The 17,195-nt window shown below is 48.4% G+C and overlaps 1 long non-coding RNA gene across 3 annotated transcripts in view; it reads right to left on the bottom strand.

Moving 5' to 3' along the window:
• Positions 1-17,195, bottom strand: part of LOC117197077 (uncharacterized) — a 177,432-nt gene that overhangs the window by 3,769 nt on the left and 156,468 nt on the right. For 2 of the 3 annotated variants that reach the window (XR_004477561.2, XR_007479564.1), the window contains exon 4: positions 10,790-12,906. This is a non-coding gene — a long non-coding RNA (uncharacterized LOC117197077). Of the gene's footprint in view, positions 1-10,789; positions 12,907-17,195 lie in introns of those variants that run through there. The other variant, XR_007479563.1, reaches the window with a different exon arrangement.

Below are 17,195 nucleotides of genomic sequence, written 5' to 3'. Positions count from 1 at the left end.
AGGCAACACCATCACCGCAGAGGGTCAGTTTCAACATCAGAATTTTGGAGGGACGCAAACATTCAGACCTCACAGCTCCCTTACGTTTTTCCTTTCCCCACTTCATTTTTGGTAATGAAACAGAAGAAATTGAAAGCTTAACATAGAAACTCCTCTATGAAAATGATCCCAACCACCAAAGAGAAAGAATAGTTATGTGATGTGATAGAAGTGCTACATATCACTTGGAAAGCGATCGGATTACAATATATAAACGTATCCATGTAATGCCTCGTACATCTTAAACATACACGATGTTATATGTCGATATATTTGACTTTTTTAAAAAAAGAACGGAAGGAATAAACTCCTGTATTGGTTACCTGTCCACGTCTGCCGCTGTTAGTAATGACCCCCCTTGCCAACCTGGGAGACAAACGTCATGTCTGGAGTCATTTAGAAGAGAAAGGTGCTTTTCACCCCTGTCTCGCTCCCTGGCCACCATTTTTCCTAATCGTATCGGATTTTCCCTTTGTTGCCTCCCAAGGTACCAGACTATTCGTTTGTCTGAGTTGAGTTTTTTCCCTTCACTTTCACACCCTGAGGCCTATCTGTCTACAGTTGTTCGGTTTTTGTTCAATATTTTAATCGGATCTCATTGTTCACTATTTTATGTGTTCTGACTTCAATATTTCACGGCCACATTCAGGCTTCCAGAACCTTGGGCTCAGGAACAAGCCACTGAGGTCCATCCCTGAGAGCCGAGTGGCGCTTGTTCCACTCAGAGAGTTCGTTCCCAGACCCTGGAGAAACATCCCTGAAAGTTAGAAATTTAAATTGAGCACAACTGTGGTAGGAAACCAATCCTCCCTGTAGCAGAAGACACGGTTTCATCTCTTCTGGATGTTTCGGGCTGGAAGTGGTGATGTTGGCTCTGCCTTGTGGGCGAGCTTCTGGGGGCAGAGGCGGACAGGAAGGGGGGCCTGGTGTCCCAGCCCCGCAGACGTGCGTCGGAGCTTCAAGGAGAGAGAATCGACAGCAGGAATCTGGGCCAGTAGCTGACTCACCAGGGGTTCAGAGCCACCAGGGTACCCGTGGTACTTTGTGCCACCCCCATGGCACTGGGGTACAGGGGCAGGAAGGGAGAACACAGCACGGCTTGTTCCACGAACCTGGGAGAGCCAGCCCAAAGCAGGGAGGGGAGAGCCAGGCCTGAGCGCAGGTGCCACGCTGCCCCCGGAACACACAATGGCTCTGCCTTCCTGCAGCTTTGAGAGCTTGGATGAGAACCCGGGGGAGACAAGAATGAGAGAGGAAAGAACTGCTATTCTGCTGACAGAGGCCCCAGAAATAACCAGCGTGGTATGTGACGAGAGTCTGCAGAGATTCCCTGATACACAAGTGGGGGGACCAGTCAGTGACATTTCATTCCTTTCTCCTCGTTAGCATGTCTTCACAAGAACCCACAGACTGACACCTAAGACGTTCCAGCGTTTCTGGTGGGCAGGATTTCCCTCCTCCAGAGCCACGCCAGGATGGGAATCCACTTCCTTACCACGTGCTTCCACCCCAGCCCCTTCTGTTCCTCACTGGCATCTGGGGGTCGACTTGGACCTCCTCGTAACCTCTGCGCCATCCCCGTGTTACTGCTTTTCTGTCCACCTGAGGACAGGCGGGACGCGCTGCTCCTGCTGGGAAAAGGGCCCCTTCCTCCCCACCCTCCTGATGACAAGTGTTAGAATCTCTGTCTGTCTGTGTCCTGGATGAGCACACCCCAAATCCCCACAGCCTATCCTTTACCGTATGCCCAAAGCAAATGTGTGGCAGGGTTTATAACAGAGGAAACTCCAAACTCAGGGTAATTTACAAAGAATGAGACCTTCACGTATATGACCGGAATGCAGTGCGCAGGGAACATCGTCCTAGCTACGCAGGCAATATTTCTAAGTAACAGTTAATGGCCAACTGCTTGGAGCTCTATCATGTCCCTTCTTCTTTAGGCTCCACAAAAACCAGATATAATCTCATCCTCAGGGTCCTGAGCCAAACGCCATACAGCAAAGGTTCAGACTAGCAAACGAACCAGGAGGAGGTAAATTAACCAATGAGAGGAGTATACAGTTAGAGTTTCAGCTCAATCCGCTGTCTAACTGTATGACCAGGACTCCTGGGGCAGCTTTCCAACATGCAGAATAGACTTTATTTCAAAGAAACAAATGCCTTGTCATGCAGCCAGACCAAATGCCATGATGGAAACTACCACTAGGATAGACGGCACCTTTGGGTACCCCCTCCCAGGGGAACCAGAATCAGTTGCGTATGACTTGACAAGAAGATGACACCCTTGTGCAAAGCAAAGGGGTGCCCATCCTCTGGGCAGACAGGGGCCCATGCTCAGACACATGGCTTGGTAAGTGGACACATGCCAGATTTCAGTCCCCAGTCTCCCCTTGTGCAGTCCACAACCTATACAACCTTACCCAGAGACCCAGGCCAAGCTTTGGAATCTTCTCCCACCACATGGCACAGGTTGAGGAAAGAGAGCTAAACAAAGGGAATCTTCTGCCTCAAGAAGCCACCAGTCTCTGCCTGTTGATTGATGGTCCCTGATCTCACCTCCAACCCACCCTATCCAGTCCCCACTCACCTCTACCAACCAACCAAAGTTAATAAGGTGACACCCTAGCTAAGATTTATTCTGGAGGCAAAACTGCTAAGTGGAACAAACACACTGACTTCTCTCTAATCTTGCTTGTTCACGCCATTCCGCATATTGACTCGGAACTCACTTTGTTCCATTATAACAACAGTCATTCACAACCTTGCTCCATGACCTGAAAGTTTTGGAACGTCGCTCCCTCCAAGAAGCCGTCTGTCTCTGGTGCCCAGGCTGGGTGAAAGGTCCCTCCTGGGGCTCCCCAGCATCTCCCCTTGACCATGGTGTGACTATAATCGCTTATTTGCTTTTTGTCTCTTCTACTAGGACATAAGCAACCTGAGAGATAAGCCGGGTCTTGTTCACCTCTGCACAAATTCCAGCACTGGGCTTAAAATATTTGTTGCATAAATGGTCTAAGATAGAAAAATCATGCTGGTGGTGTACTGCACTAGTTTGCTAGGGCTGCTGTAGCAAAGACCACAGACTGAGTGCCTTAAAACAACACAAGTTTCTGTTTAATCCATTTTCCCCGGCACCGGAACCCCACAGGGTCATCAGAGAGATCTTTCTGAAGCACAAATCTGGTTATGTCACTCGTCTGCATAAAGTTCTTAAAAGCCCCCTGCCTCGTGCCCGCAACACCCTCCGTCTGTGGTACCGTGCCCTCTGTAACCTGGGTCCTCCGCCCCTCGCCAGCATTCCCACCGTTCACTTTACAGTGAAGCAACACGGGGCCGCTCGCATCTCCTGGAGCACAAAGTTCCCCTAAGCTTCCAGCTTTGCACAGGCTGCTCCCGTACCTAGAGCATGCTTCTCCCTTACCTGGCTGCTCTCCCAAGGTCTCTGTTGAGATTCTGCTCTCTCTGGGGAGCTGTTCCTTATTCACCGTGGATTAGCTTCCCCTCCAACAAGCTCCGTTGCATCCTATCACAGGGCTACTCACTGGGCTACCATCACCTGTTTATCTCTCTGTCTTCCCCACTCGACTGGGAGCACCTTGCAGGCAGGTACTGCGTTTTCTCCAGTTTCTAATAGAGGGCCTGGCACTTAGTAAACTCTGATCGATTCCTGTGGAGTTGAATTGTGTCAGAACCAACAGGGCCCCCAGAAGTGGATTTCCTACCGCTCCTCTGCCACCCCTTTTGTCGACGTCCCTGATTACTACCCACTGTTTGGTCTCTTGTCAACAATATGCTCCACCCCGGGTCCTAGACTCCACCCTGGATCCCGGTGTGCCCTCTCCAGACCTCCTTGTCTGAGCTCCCAGATTTGCAGCCTGTCTTTAGACTCACGTGGCTGAGTGCTGAGTGAGGACCACCCTTTGACCCCAGTCATCCTCTGTGGAATTGAACCGTATCAGAATCCACAGTGCCCTGGGAAGTAGATTCCCTTCTCTGAACCTCTGTCTCCTTTGTCTGAGCCCCTACTGAACACCAATACTGACCAAGTGGACCACAGTTTCCTGGTTCACTTTTCCACCCTGCCACACCCGTCTGCCTACACCCAAGCCATCCAGGAGAAATCTGATGTGCAGGCCATCCATGTCATTTAAAATTTTCTAGAAGCCACATTTTAAAAAAGGAAAAAGAAACAGGCAAAATTAATTTTTAAAGCAATAATTCCACCAACAGCAGCTTTATTGCTTATGGATTTTTTTTTTTTCTCCGTACGGCTTGGTATAAGTGATCTGAGTTCCACCACCAGCGATCGAACCTGCACCCCCTGCAGTGGAAGCATGGAGTCTTAACCACTGGGCCACCAGGGAAGTCCCAGGTGAAATTAATTTTAATAATATATTTTATTTAACACAATATGTCCAAACTGTTATCATTTCAATATGTAATCAATAGTTTAAAAATTATCAGAAAAATATTTGACATTCTTGTGTTCATACCAAGACTTCACAATCTAGTCTGTATTTTTTACTTGCAGCACACCTCGATTTGGACTACTCTCATCTCAGTGCCTAATGGCTACAGGTGACCAGCGACTGCCATACTGGACAGGAGATGGCGTGTTAGTACTAATGGTAATAGCTAGTGGATACTGTGTCCTTACCACTTGCCCAGGGCTCTACTGAGCCTCTAAGACTTTTCATGCATTATCAAACTTACCTCTCACAGCAATCCCATAATCTAGGGACTTATGGTGCCAATGAGGAAACAGTCTCAGAGATTAAGAGACTTACTTACCACTGGTCTACACTGTCTCCTGACCAATGGAACACTTAGTAAACACGGGATTTGCTAACACTGAGAAGTCACATATCGAAAGTGCATGTGAAGGCTAAAAAATGCTCTGGATAACATAGCTAAAAAGTTTTGATGAGCAAATTCACATTTTGAAAGTCATCAGAGAGAACAGCCATATCCTTCCAGAAAATACCCCTCTGTGCCATGGCCAAAAAGTGGATGAAAAGTCCGACAAAGGGTAACATTTATTATGTTCTCAGGCTTTGAAAACTTCGAAAAGAATTAGTTTAGAGAAAGTTCATTTTCAACAGGTTAGACAGACAAAATCAAGCCGGTTTCCTTCTTTGGTCCCTTCATCCAGCAAACTCTGTCAGCCTCTGAGGCCAGTGCTCTTAGCCTGACATTCAGTGGCAGGGACGTTAGCTGCTTTCTCAAGTGCTGTTTTCCAAGACTTCTCTGTGATGGGGATCAGTGGCTTCCTACTCTTGTCCTTGTGAACTGAGAGGGATGCCCTCCTAGCAACTGGAGGGGGAGACCTGTCACCATCCTCAACATATGGAATAAAGATCATCTTCCAGCAATAGTCTTAGGTAATTAAACTTTTCTTTGTGCCATGATTTATCCTCTGGGAAATATTTACCCCTTTAACCTTTAGACTTTACATATAAAATGTAGCTTCTTTGCAATTAGGATTAAGTTCTGTTTCAAGGGACAGGAAATCAAGCAGTGACTTACACAAGTTAGAAGATGAGCTCTCTCTCCCATGAACCTAGGCAGCCCATGATCAGTGGGGCTTGAGTTTGTCTTATTTTGTGGCTTTAATCACCCTCCACAAATGGCTTCTGCCTCACGGTCCAAAATGGCTGTCCAGATCCAGTCATCTCATCATATTCCAGCCAGCAAGAGAGGCAAAAGGGCAGGGAGGGAATAACCCCTCTTTTAAGGACTCTTCCTGAAAGCCGTATATACCATATTGACCAGAACGTAACACAAGGCCATCTAAGCTTCAAGGGAGGATGAGAAATGTAATCTTCTCCCTGGGTGTCTTCAGCAGCATGTGAACGTGCCTCTCAGACATCCGACCGCAGGGAGTGCAGTCGTGCGAGGGCCCAGCTGCTGTGCTCTGAAACCCATCACTGCATTTGCAGTGAGATCAAGCTTGCAAAAGGCTGCTCCCAGCCTGAGGGCATCAGTAATTCTAAGGCAGCTCTTTGCTAGGCGTCGTATGACTTCTGTGATGGGCAACATCGGCTAGAGGACTGTATGAATTATCTGCGGCTGCGTAACAAATGACACCACATTTTAGTGGCTAAAAACAACACACATTTATTATCTCTCAGTTTCTGTGGGTCAGGAATTCAGTGCTGTTTCGCTGGATCCTCTGCCTCAGCATCTCCCTCAGAGCTGAAGTCAAAGTGTGAGCCAGAGCTGAGGTCTCATCTGAGGTCTGACTGGGGAAGGACCTGCTTCCAAGCACCCCGGTGGTGGTTGTCAGGATGTGTCTCCTCACAGGTTGCTGCACTGGGAGCCTCAGCTCTTTCCTAGGTCATGGCTGGAGGCCACTTTCAGTCCCAACCTGGCAGCTTGCTCCATCAGAATCAGCACAAGAGAGAGAGAGAGAGTCCAGGAAGATGGGGGTCACAGGCTTTTGTAACAGCATCGGGGAATGGACATCCCATCACTTTGCCATCTTCTATTCATTAGGCGCTAGTCACTAGGTCCAGTTCATTCTCAAAGTGAAGGGATTATACAAAGTCACGGGTACCTGGAGGTAGGGGTCATTGGGGCTCATCTCTGAAATCTGCCTGTCACAAAGGTCCAAAACTTGCCAAACTTTCTTTAGAACTGCACTGTAGTGTAAGATGTTCCCATCCAGCTCCTTCCTTCCTCCCTACTTCCCTCCTTTCCAACTTCCCTCCCTCTCTTCCTTCCCTCCCTCCCTCCCTTCCTTCTTTCCTTCCTTTCCTCCCTCCCTCCCTCCCTTCCTTCCTTCCCTCCTTTTCTCCTGCACTTGAGGTCAGACCTGCTCTGTGTTCTGGTGGCCCCTCCAGCCTTCCTCTAGCTGCCTTTCCATCTTTCCTAGCAGACATTGTCCCTAACAAACTCCTTGCACGTTTAATCCCTTCTTAGCACCTACTTCTCAGAACACCAGGACTAACACAGTGGCCATGGGCAGCTAAAATTGTGCAGTTTCTGTTGCTGAGGAATAAGAGAAGAAAGGATTCTGAGAAGTCTTGCCAATATCCCTAATATAATTCTGAAATCACCCACCTGTGGGTCTCAGCACATTCGACATTAAAGGTAAAATACAACTTTTCCCCCAAGAAATTTAAATAGCTGGAAAGACATATTTCTACCTTGGTCCATATATGTGTATTGTATGTGTTACAGTAATCCTTAACCTGACTTAGAATTTAAATTTCTAGAGAGTAAGAGTCTAAGAATAAAATCAATATGAAAAAATGATGATTCCAAATCTTATTTTTTATTGCATAATTTTAAAGACAGACCTTAGGCCCCCAAATATTTTTAAGTTGCAATTTTCACCTAAGTCCTTAATTCTGTACTGATTTTCCAAAAGTGGTTAGTAGATTCATCTAAATTTGCTAAGAACTCAGCTTTAGAGAGTGGGCAGGTCTTAGAAACTCAGATAAGGGCTGAACACTTAATTTGGAAAAGGTAACACTGAGTCAAAAGGTATAATAAATTGCTCTGACACATTCTTTGCCTCACATGAGAACAGTCCACTATGTTTTTATTCATCGTCGCTGTGTCTGCTTTATCATTGTTGCTAACATGAAATATGCAAAGAAATACTCTATCTACAGAAAATTCCTCTCATTTCCCTTTTGCACCACTCAGAGCTGATAAAAATCTGGAGAAGGGGGTTAGTAATCTTTCTTAATACTGTTTCCCTAGGAAGTCCAGATTGTGTAGTTCACAAGCTCAGCCAGGAGGTGGCAGTCATAACCAATGAGAAAATCCTGACCCTCTGCCTCTAGCAGTTTTGCATCGCCCAGCGGATGCTTCCTGGACCTAATCTCATTCTTATGAACGCGATTTCCTTCTTACAAAAACACCAGGCCCAAACAGAAACTAACCTCATCCTGCAGATAAAGAATGTTTGTGCCTTACATGTTGTCAGACTCTCTTAGCTATAGCCAGACCTTCAGTATTTTCCCAGCAGCAAGACAAGAGGCAGCTGCACATCACGGGAAGCAGAGTGGGCACACGCCCCGTGCTGAAGCCCCACATCTTATCACATGGGCCTTCGTGGTGGGCGGAAGGTGTATGAAGGGGGAGGACTCAGCTGGGCTGCTAGACCGAGTCCAGCTCCGGGAAGGCGGAACAGCTGGAGGATTCTGCAGGAAATAACAAAGAAGCGGGGTCGCTGTTCTGTTGAGGTCACAGTGCTGTCCCCAAGCCCTGAGTCACTCAGACCAAGTGCTTTCCCACCAGCAATGCCCACGTGTCTTCCTCATGCCAACACGGGTCTGGCGAGCTTTCCTGAGAGGCGGTTCGTTGAGATGGAATTATTGCCACCTCTTAAGCTACAGAACTAGGATGGCTGCTCAGAGAGTAAAGGCTTCTGGAGGGTTGGGGAAGCCACTTAAAGAGTCCAGACCTGACCCCAAGGGCAGTGGGTGCCAGTCAAAGATTTTAAGCAGGGCAGTGAGAGGGTGGACGGAACAGAACGCAGAGGGGGCAAAGGAAAGGAGACAGAGGACGTTCTCTTCCTGTCCCTGAGTCTCAGCATCCAGCCACTTTCATCGTACTTCTCATAACATGTTGTGAAGAGTGACAACGTTCCTTAGGCTCCTTCCTCTACTGCCTCTTCGCCAGGGCAATAGCCCCCCCATTTCCATCGAGTCCCGGGTGAGACAAATGATGGCAGAGCAGCTCGTGGGCTGTGGCGTCGGAGGGAACCAGCTTCAGGATTTCGAGCAGTAACATAAGCTCTCAAACCTTATTTCCTTGTGCGTTAAGTAGGGGTGAAAGTACAGCAGCTCAGGGGCTGCGGTGAGGGTGGAGTGAGGCCAGACAGGGAAGTCCTTAGGACAGCGCTTGAACTAGAGAAAACGCTCAATAAACTGGTTACCATAGACGGAAACTATACCTGGGAAGTGCTCATGAAGCCGGGCAAATCCACCAGCAGATGCTGAGCGAGCCCTGGGGCTCATCACACTCACGATTCTATAAAGACCCTGCACACACACACACATACACACACACACACACACACACACACACACACACACACACGGGCATAAAGGGCTTCTCCCCCGTCCTACACACACCCGCTGGGTATGCTTAGAGCCACCCACTTCTTTGCTTCTGCCAAGGTGCCCTGGAGGTGTTCCCTTTTCCATCTGCATGAAAATGCACCCAGAGGGCCCACCTGGGGTTCAGCCCTCTGGGATTCTGTACCCCTGGGATGGCCCTGACTCTGGCCCACCATCCAGGGCTTACCGGAGCCAGAGAAAGGTCACCTGCTGCTTTTGATAAGTAACTAGAAATGTCGGCCTCTACAGCATCAGACACCTTGAGACGACACCAAGGCTCTGCACGTGTTTGAACCGCAGGGAAGGGCAGGTGTCCTGTGAGGTTAGAAAGATGGTGGGAAATCACAGGAGTCACGTGAGGAAAAGCCACGCCTAGAAACACCATGTTCACACCTGTCGGCCCCTGAGCCGGAGCCTGCGCCTGGGGAGCGAACCCAGCGCGCTGCCTACCCTGCCGCAGGGCCTGGCGGCTCCTCTCGCCCAGCATCCAGTGAGAACCTGCACTGCTTACCAGCTCAGCCTTCACCCAGATCGACTCCAAATGCCTTCCCATGCCAAACGGGCGGGCAGCGAATGGGTCAGCCTTCCATGTCCAAGCTTCCAAAGCTCTGAAAAGGGGTCCCCCAGGAGGCAGGGGCAGCTGCTAGGACCAGACTCTTCTAATGTAACTGAAGTTGTGTAGCAAAACCTGTGAGGCCCAGCTTACAGCTTCCTATGCCCCAAATGTGGTTTTGAAAGTTGGTTTGGTATGTTTTCCCATCCAAACAAGGAGGCTTGGATAGTGCATTTGTAGAACTCCCTAAAGGCAGTCAAACCCACTCCAGGCCTCATGCAGAGACTGGGAAGTCAGGGAAAGCCTGACAAGTTTTGGGGGACTGGATCAAGGTCAGAGTTGGAGGAGAATTGACAAGAAGCGACCCGGGGGAAGGTACACAGACACCCAGGGAGATGATGAAGGATTTTGGAAGCCACTTAGGACTTTGGATTTACCTTGAGGCCAATGGGGCACCATCTAAAGGTTTTATACAGGGGAGACGCCGGACCACAAAGTGTGGAACCCTTCTCCCCTCAGGGGTTGGGACGGTGGGTGTGAACTCAGCAGGGAAGAGCATGCGCTTGTGAGGAAGGACCTGGCCTCTCCCCCTACGGTGGGCAGGGAAGGGGACCCTGAGGATCTCGGCTTTAGTATTGGGAGACAGAGCGGGGACGAGGGGGTGTTTGTTCAAAAGGCCAACAGGCCACCAAATCGGAGATCAGAGGGCTAGTTTTAGGCGGGGTGCAGGTGTGCATAAACGTGGGGGTGTCTACACTCTGCTTTCTTGGAAATGCCACCTCCTCCCAGCCTGGAGGCTTCCATCAATCCAGACACAACCACTGCGTGGCAGTGCCAGGACTGAAAGAGTGGTGCAAAACGGAAAGAAGTTTCTATTGTTTGTGAGGCATTTGTTCTCTCTAAATGTGGGACAAAACCAAAGTCCACTGCCCTTCACGATGGAACAGACTGATTTCTCTTCGTGCACAGGGACTGCACGGAACTTGAGGCTTGTGGGAAGTCCTTTAAAGTTGGACTATTTTTATGATATCATAGTGTTTTTCTAAAAGGAAAGATAGTATAAATAAATACACAACCCGCAGCACCAATGATAAGGTTACATTTTTTCTTTAAATTAATTAATTAATTTATTTTTCACTGCGTTGGGTCTTCGTTGCTGTGCACGGGCTTTCTCTAGTTGAGGAGAGCGGGGGCTACTCTTCATTATGGTGCGTGGGCTTTTCATTGCGGTGGCTTCTTTTATGGCAGAGCACAAGCTCTAGGCGCGCAGACTTCAGTAGTTGTGGCGCACGGGCTTAGTCGCTCTGCGGCATGAGGGATCTTCCTGGACCAGGGCTTGAACCCGTGTCCCCGGTATTGGCAGGCGGATTCTTAACCACTGCGCCACCGGGGAAGTCCCAAGGTTACATTTTTTTCTATTTAAATATATTAATAAATAAATCCAAGGGCACTCAAGGACACACATCCCTAACCACGGGTCAGTTAGTGCAGGAGCAGACTGGCCAGGCTTTTGAACTGAAACATCTTTATCAAAGCCACACCGACGTTGCACAAACGACCACTCGTTCTCCAAATTGCACGTTTTGTAATGCAAGCATTTTAATTTTGCTTGATATGTATTTCCTTTACTTATAAATTTCACCTATTTATATATTTTTCATTTGTTTGTTTGTTTGTTTTAGACAAAAGCCAGGGTTAACAAAAGCTAACCAAAAATACACCCAGAAACATAGGCTTATAGTGCCGGAAACTCCCCTCTCGAAAGCAAGCAAGTTTCTTAGCTAATTTGTGAAACCTTGGTAGGCTTCCATGAGATTTCGAAAATAGTTTCATGGCAAGATGGCTCACATATTTCTCCATGAATAGATTAGAAACAGACTGATGATTATTGAAACAGAAAACAAATACTACTGTATTTCATGTAATCTGAGGCTCCTTCGGTGTTATTTAATGAAACACCAAGCAAGGGAAATTGTTGCCATCTCACTGTATGTGTCACAGTGCTTTCTTAGCACTTAGAATTTTTATTTTAAACGTGTTAAAAGAACTCTTTTAGACCTGTTCGTATTGTATTATATCATGTATCACTCTTCTGCATACACAGAAAGGAAATAGAGGCTAAATAAATTGGTTAAGTATGCCTAAAACTTTTCCCCATGCAGAATCTACCTCTTTGGAATCACATTTGAGGCAGGACCTCTGGAATCCATGTTTTCCATCCACCACTGTCCTATGAGCCATCGAGGGCTTTCAGGAGAATTTTGGTAAGGCCGTATTTCTTCTAAAAGTGCTCCACAGTTGTCTTCAGGATTTTCCTCCAAACCTCTGACACCCGTTCTCTAAGCTTTGATGCCCATACAGTACCAGCAACACTATGACACACAGCTGCCTACTTCACAGCTAGAATAAGAGATCTCAGAATGGCTAGAGCACGAGAAAGTGTTCCTCCTAAAATCAGTGAAATGGGTGCAATGGACTGAATGTCCCCCTAAAATTCATATGTAGAAATGCTAATCTCCAATGTGACGGTATTCAGAGGTGGAGCCTTTGGGGGGGTGATTGGGTCATGAGGGTGGAGCCCTCAGGATGGGATTAGTGCCCTCGTAAAAGGGACCCCAGGGAGCTGCCTCCTCTTTCTGCCCTGTAAGGACAAAATGAGAAGTTGTGACCTGGAAGAGGGCCCTCACCCAACCCTGCTGGCACCTTGACTGCCATGTTTCAGTCTCCAGAATTGTGAGCAATAAATGTCTGATGTTTATAAGTCACGAAGCCTGTGGCACACTGTTATAGCAACGGGAACTAAGACACACGATCACTTGAATTTAACATGCGCTTTTGCTGTCTCCCATCTCCACATCCCCCCACTCAGATACAGGGGTGTGTGTGTGTGTGCGTGAGTGTGCACACATGTGCATATATAAAGATAACTTTGGGAGAAGGAGGAAAATCTGGCATCCGTGATAAAAAGTAGGAAAGACCACATTTGAAAAATGCACGACAAAACCATGGTTTCGGACGATCACAGCTGTCAACCATCCAGTATACCCGAGGCTAGTCCACAGCGTGACTCAGACCTATGGGAAGCTAGACCTCGCGCATTAGGAAGCCGGGGGGATACTCACCAGACAGAACAGCACAGGCTTGGGGGGCAGCCCCTGCAGGGAGCGGATGGTAGTTTTCTCCTTTAACTTGCCCAGTGACGCTCCCATGACCATGCTCCCTGAGTTCCAGGTTACTCAGCTGCAAAAAAGGACAATTATGGTGCATGTCTCACAGGGGGTGGTAAAGAATAAATAAAGCCACCTATGGAAATGCCATGAATAAAGGCCAAATCCTTTTTGGTTGCCCCCGCCCCATTTATCCCGCCCTCAATACAGAGCCCCAAGCTTTACCCCAGAGACTGAAAATAAATCAGAACTGAAAACAGAAAAACCAGAAAAAAACCAGAGAAACAAAATTAAAGCGTGTTTTTGTCTGTATTTTATGAATTCCTGAGAGGAGACAATTTCTCCTGAAAACATACTTTTGTGCAACAACATATAAACATAACAGCTAAAGACTGGGGGCATTTTTCTGGCATTCTACTACAGGGTTTTTTTAATACAATATTTAAAGCTTACACTCAATTTCCAGTTACTACAAAATATTGGCTCTATTCCCCATGTTGTACAGTACATCTTTGCGGCCTGTCTTACACCCAATTGTTTGTACCTCCCAGCCCCCACCCCTATATTTCCCCTCCCCCCGCCACTGCTAACCTCTAGTTTGTTCTTGTATCTGTGAGGCTGCTTCTTTTTTGTTCTATTCACTATCTTTTTAAGAATAGTATGTTTGCGTGACTCAGGTCTGTAGAGAGATGAGTTCTGCTCTGTCCTTGGTATCCATGAATGGAGTCAAGACTCTTCCCAGGCAGTGGCAAGTTCAGCCATGGGCAGACGGTCAGCGATGACGCAGCAGATCCCAAGCCTGGCTGCTCAGAATGGCTCACCCCTCCCTTTCCTAGGTATACCTCCTGCAGCATCCTCCCGGGCCATACCAGGTGAAAGGCCCCAGCACAGGACAAGCAAATATAAACCTCTGCCTTCCAGGAAGCCCACAAACCTCCTTCCCTGGGGTTGGTTCCAGTCAAAGGTTGGGCTTGGTTCCAGTCAAAGGTTGGGCTTGGCTGCAGTGGGCAGGAAGCCCAAAACGGAACCCAAAACTCAACAACGACTTTCTTTTATGGCTCTGGGAGATCAATGAATCACTTTGCCTGGTTTCCCATCTCTATAATGAGAAGAATAGCCTCGTCTCCTCTGTAAGTGTGTTCGGAGGACTAAGAATTTGTGAAACGTGACTGCTTTGTACCCTCTAACGAGTGGAACACAGAGGTATTGCTAAATACGACTAAGGCATGATTATGGCTGGACTTCCAGCCTGACCATTCAGTAAACCATATTCCATATTCCCCTATGTATACATACTGAGAGAGAAAGAAAGAGAGAGAGAATAACCCTCTCTCTCATTCACTCCTTCCTGTTCTTGGTGTGTGCCGTTTATTTCCCCTCTGCTTCTAGAAACAGCACTCCTTTTCATTGGGCATCTGCACTCTCCCCACCATAACCACAGCACCCCATCCCGTCTCATTCCCATTTGAGAGCCCCAGGCAAAGACCCAGGCCTCAGGTCTGGCTAGTTCATTAGCCCTGGTTTCCCTGAAAGCAGAGTGCCTCACGTAGCAGTTTATTTGGGAAGAAGGTCCAGGGAGCAGGAGTGAGGCAAGGAGGAAAAGTCACCGCAAAGATGTGCTACTGGCCACCAAGGCAGCTGCCTGGAGAGAGATCTTGCGAGGCTCTTGGAGAAACCCATACGGGGCATCTCAAAACCATCCGCCTGATGGACGAAGGACAGGACCGTTTCTCCGGTGGTCCCTGCCCCAGCCTCACTGGCCCTTATTTACAGGTTGATCCTGTGAGAGTGCTGGGAGGGGCCCTGCAGGCGTCCCTCACCAGGGCTTAGGGGAACCACGGTGGGAGCTGGAAGCATCCCAAGCTGAGATGGGACACGTGAGCCCCGAAGAATCCTGACGGACGGAGTGTGGACGCAGCGCCTAAACAGCCCTGCAGAGCAGGGAACATCGTGACAGGAGGGATCACCTTGCTGGACAGGACCACCTTGCAACTCACAACAGTCAAGCAGGAGCCCCTTGAACTTGTCGTGTACTTGGAGACCAAGCGCTTAAGCCTCTGATGACTGTGGTGAATTTTCTATGAACATAGTTAGACAACCAGGAAATCGCAACAAAATCTTATTTTAGTAGATACAGAACTTATAACAGATATCATCTATCTATCTATCTACCTATATTGATCTATATCTATCATCTATATTTACCTCTATCTATCTCTATCTCTATCTCTATTTTATCTGTATATCTATCTCTCTATGATCTATATTTACCTCTATCTATCTCTATCTCTATGTATCTATTTTATCTCTCTATCTATCATCTATCCTACAGAGGGAACTGTCAGGAGGGAGCTTAGTGATCTAAATTTTCTAATGAATCACAATCCTCAGGGTCTCATCTCCTTTCACAGTCTCAACTGTCACCTCTAAGCATGCGATGCTCGCTCCACATCTTTGGGGCAAACCCCTGTCCTGAAGGTCCCTCCTGCACTTGCGGTGGCATTCTGGTTGCTCCTGCGGGTACTTTCAGCTCTCCACGTCTAAAACAAATCTCCACGACCACACGAAACCTCTTCTTCCTCCCCACCTCCCTGCCACCTTCCAGAACCCCCCGCCTGGCCTCCAGAGCAGCTGTCCCCCGCTTCCCTGTCTCCTGATCCAATCAGCAGCAGAAGTGACCTCTGTCTGTCTGCTCTGTTGCCTTCCTGCTGCCTGCACCACCGTCCAGGCCTCGCTTCCTTTGCGGGAGAGGCTCCAACAGCCGCCCCTGCACCCTCCACCCCTGGGCTCCCCTGCCCTAGTCCCGCCGGCACACAGCACCCCTGGCCACTCGGCTCCCGTGGCTCTCCCTGTCCGCTAAACGCAGATTTCCCGTCCTGCGACGTAGAGTTCTCTCTAATTCATGTAGCCAAGCAGCCACCCCTGCCGTTTCCACCAAAGCACCGCTTTAAGAAATCCTTCCCAGGTGGCTTCATCAGTAACACTGACAGAAATGGCTGGCCCAGCAGGAATGGAGCTGTGTTTCTTCCCTGGCATTTGCTTTCCTCTCCTCTCCTTCCTTCCTTTCCCCTCCCAACACACACAGAAAACAATTACACCTTTAAATACAAAAGGACACTTCTCTGAAATAGTCAGCAAACATCAAGGATGTGCATATGTCACACCAAGAGCAAGGGGGGGGAAGAAGCATAAGGAAAATATAGAAATCCCAAATTTTAACCAATAGTCACCATGACCTCTTACAGCCTTCACTAAGAGACGCATTTGTGACCCAGATCCTTCCAGAAGGATGAATCAAGGCTAGAACCAGAGACTTCCCGGAGGCTGTCCAAAGGCAAAAGAGCCTCTTTCAAGGCCTGGAGACAGAAGTCTATATGCCTGAAAATCATGAGAATCCTTTTTCCTTGACACCAAGGAGTTAAATAGGAAACTGTACATGCAAACAGCTATGAGGGGAAGGAGGAAGGGAAGAGAATGTGGCCCATTTCCTCACTCGGGCAAAAAGAAAATATGTTTAAATAGAACAATGAGAAGATGGTGTCATGAGGAGATACTGCGTAGTGTGTCAGCTGGTGAGCTGTTCATACACAGCCTGGCCTGGAGCTTGGCCGACCACGGAGACACTTCCTGCCTCCTTGCAATGACCCCTGTAGGAAACTGCTGAAAACACTGTGTGTATGTGTGCGTGTTTGTGTGAGTGTGTATGTGTGCATGTGTGTACGCAAGTGTGTGCGTGCCTGTGTGTGAGCATGTGAGTGCTTGAGCGTACATGTTTGTGTACTTTGCACGTCTGCATGTGTAATTGTGAGTTTGTGTACATGTGAGTCATGTGTGTGTTTTTGCACATGTGCGCGTGTGTGTTTGCACATGTGTGCATGTGTGTGCATGTGTTTTGCACACGTGTGCATGTGTGGTGTGTCTGCATGTGTGTGTGAGTGCATAGTGTGCCCATGAGTGTCTCAGCAGAGGCCAGCACAGGCTGCTTTGAGGAACATCCATTCCCATTCCACCCAGAGCTGCCCAAGGCCAGTCTGATTAGCGGGGAGAGCGAAAGAGAAAAGAGCAGACAGATGAAAAATTGTTCCTCTCCCCTCATGTTCACTGTACTCCTAAATGCAGGAGCCTTTGGGGTGGAAGACAATAACCCGGTACGTCTTAACCTGTATTCGGTGGACATGGACCTGTGACCCTCCCTGTGGGACCCTCAGAGAAGCACACACCTTCCCCCTCCCCCTCCCCCAGCAGAGAAATAGACCCTTCCGGGCCCCCCCCCCCCCCCCGACTTCTGCGTGCACCCAAGCTCCTCCCTCCTCTCTTCACCACGGTAGCCCCCGCCCCCAACTTCCTTAAATCAAAAATTGA

Source organism: Orcinus orca, chromosome 10 (assembly GCF_937001465.1).
Source record: "Orcinus orca chromosome 10, mOrcOrc1.1, whole genome shotgun sequence".
Lineage (NCBI taxonomy): Eukaryota > Metazoa > Chordata > Mammalia > Artiodactyla > Delphinidae > Orcinus > Orcinus orca.
Note: the sequence above shows the minus strand (reverse complement) of the source record. Positions and strands in the feature narration are given on the sequence as shown.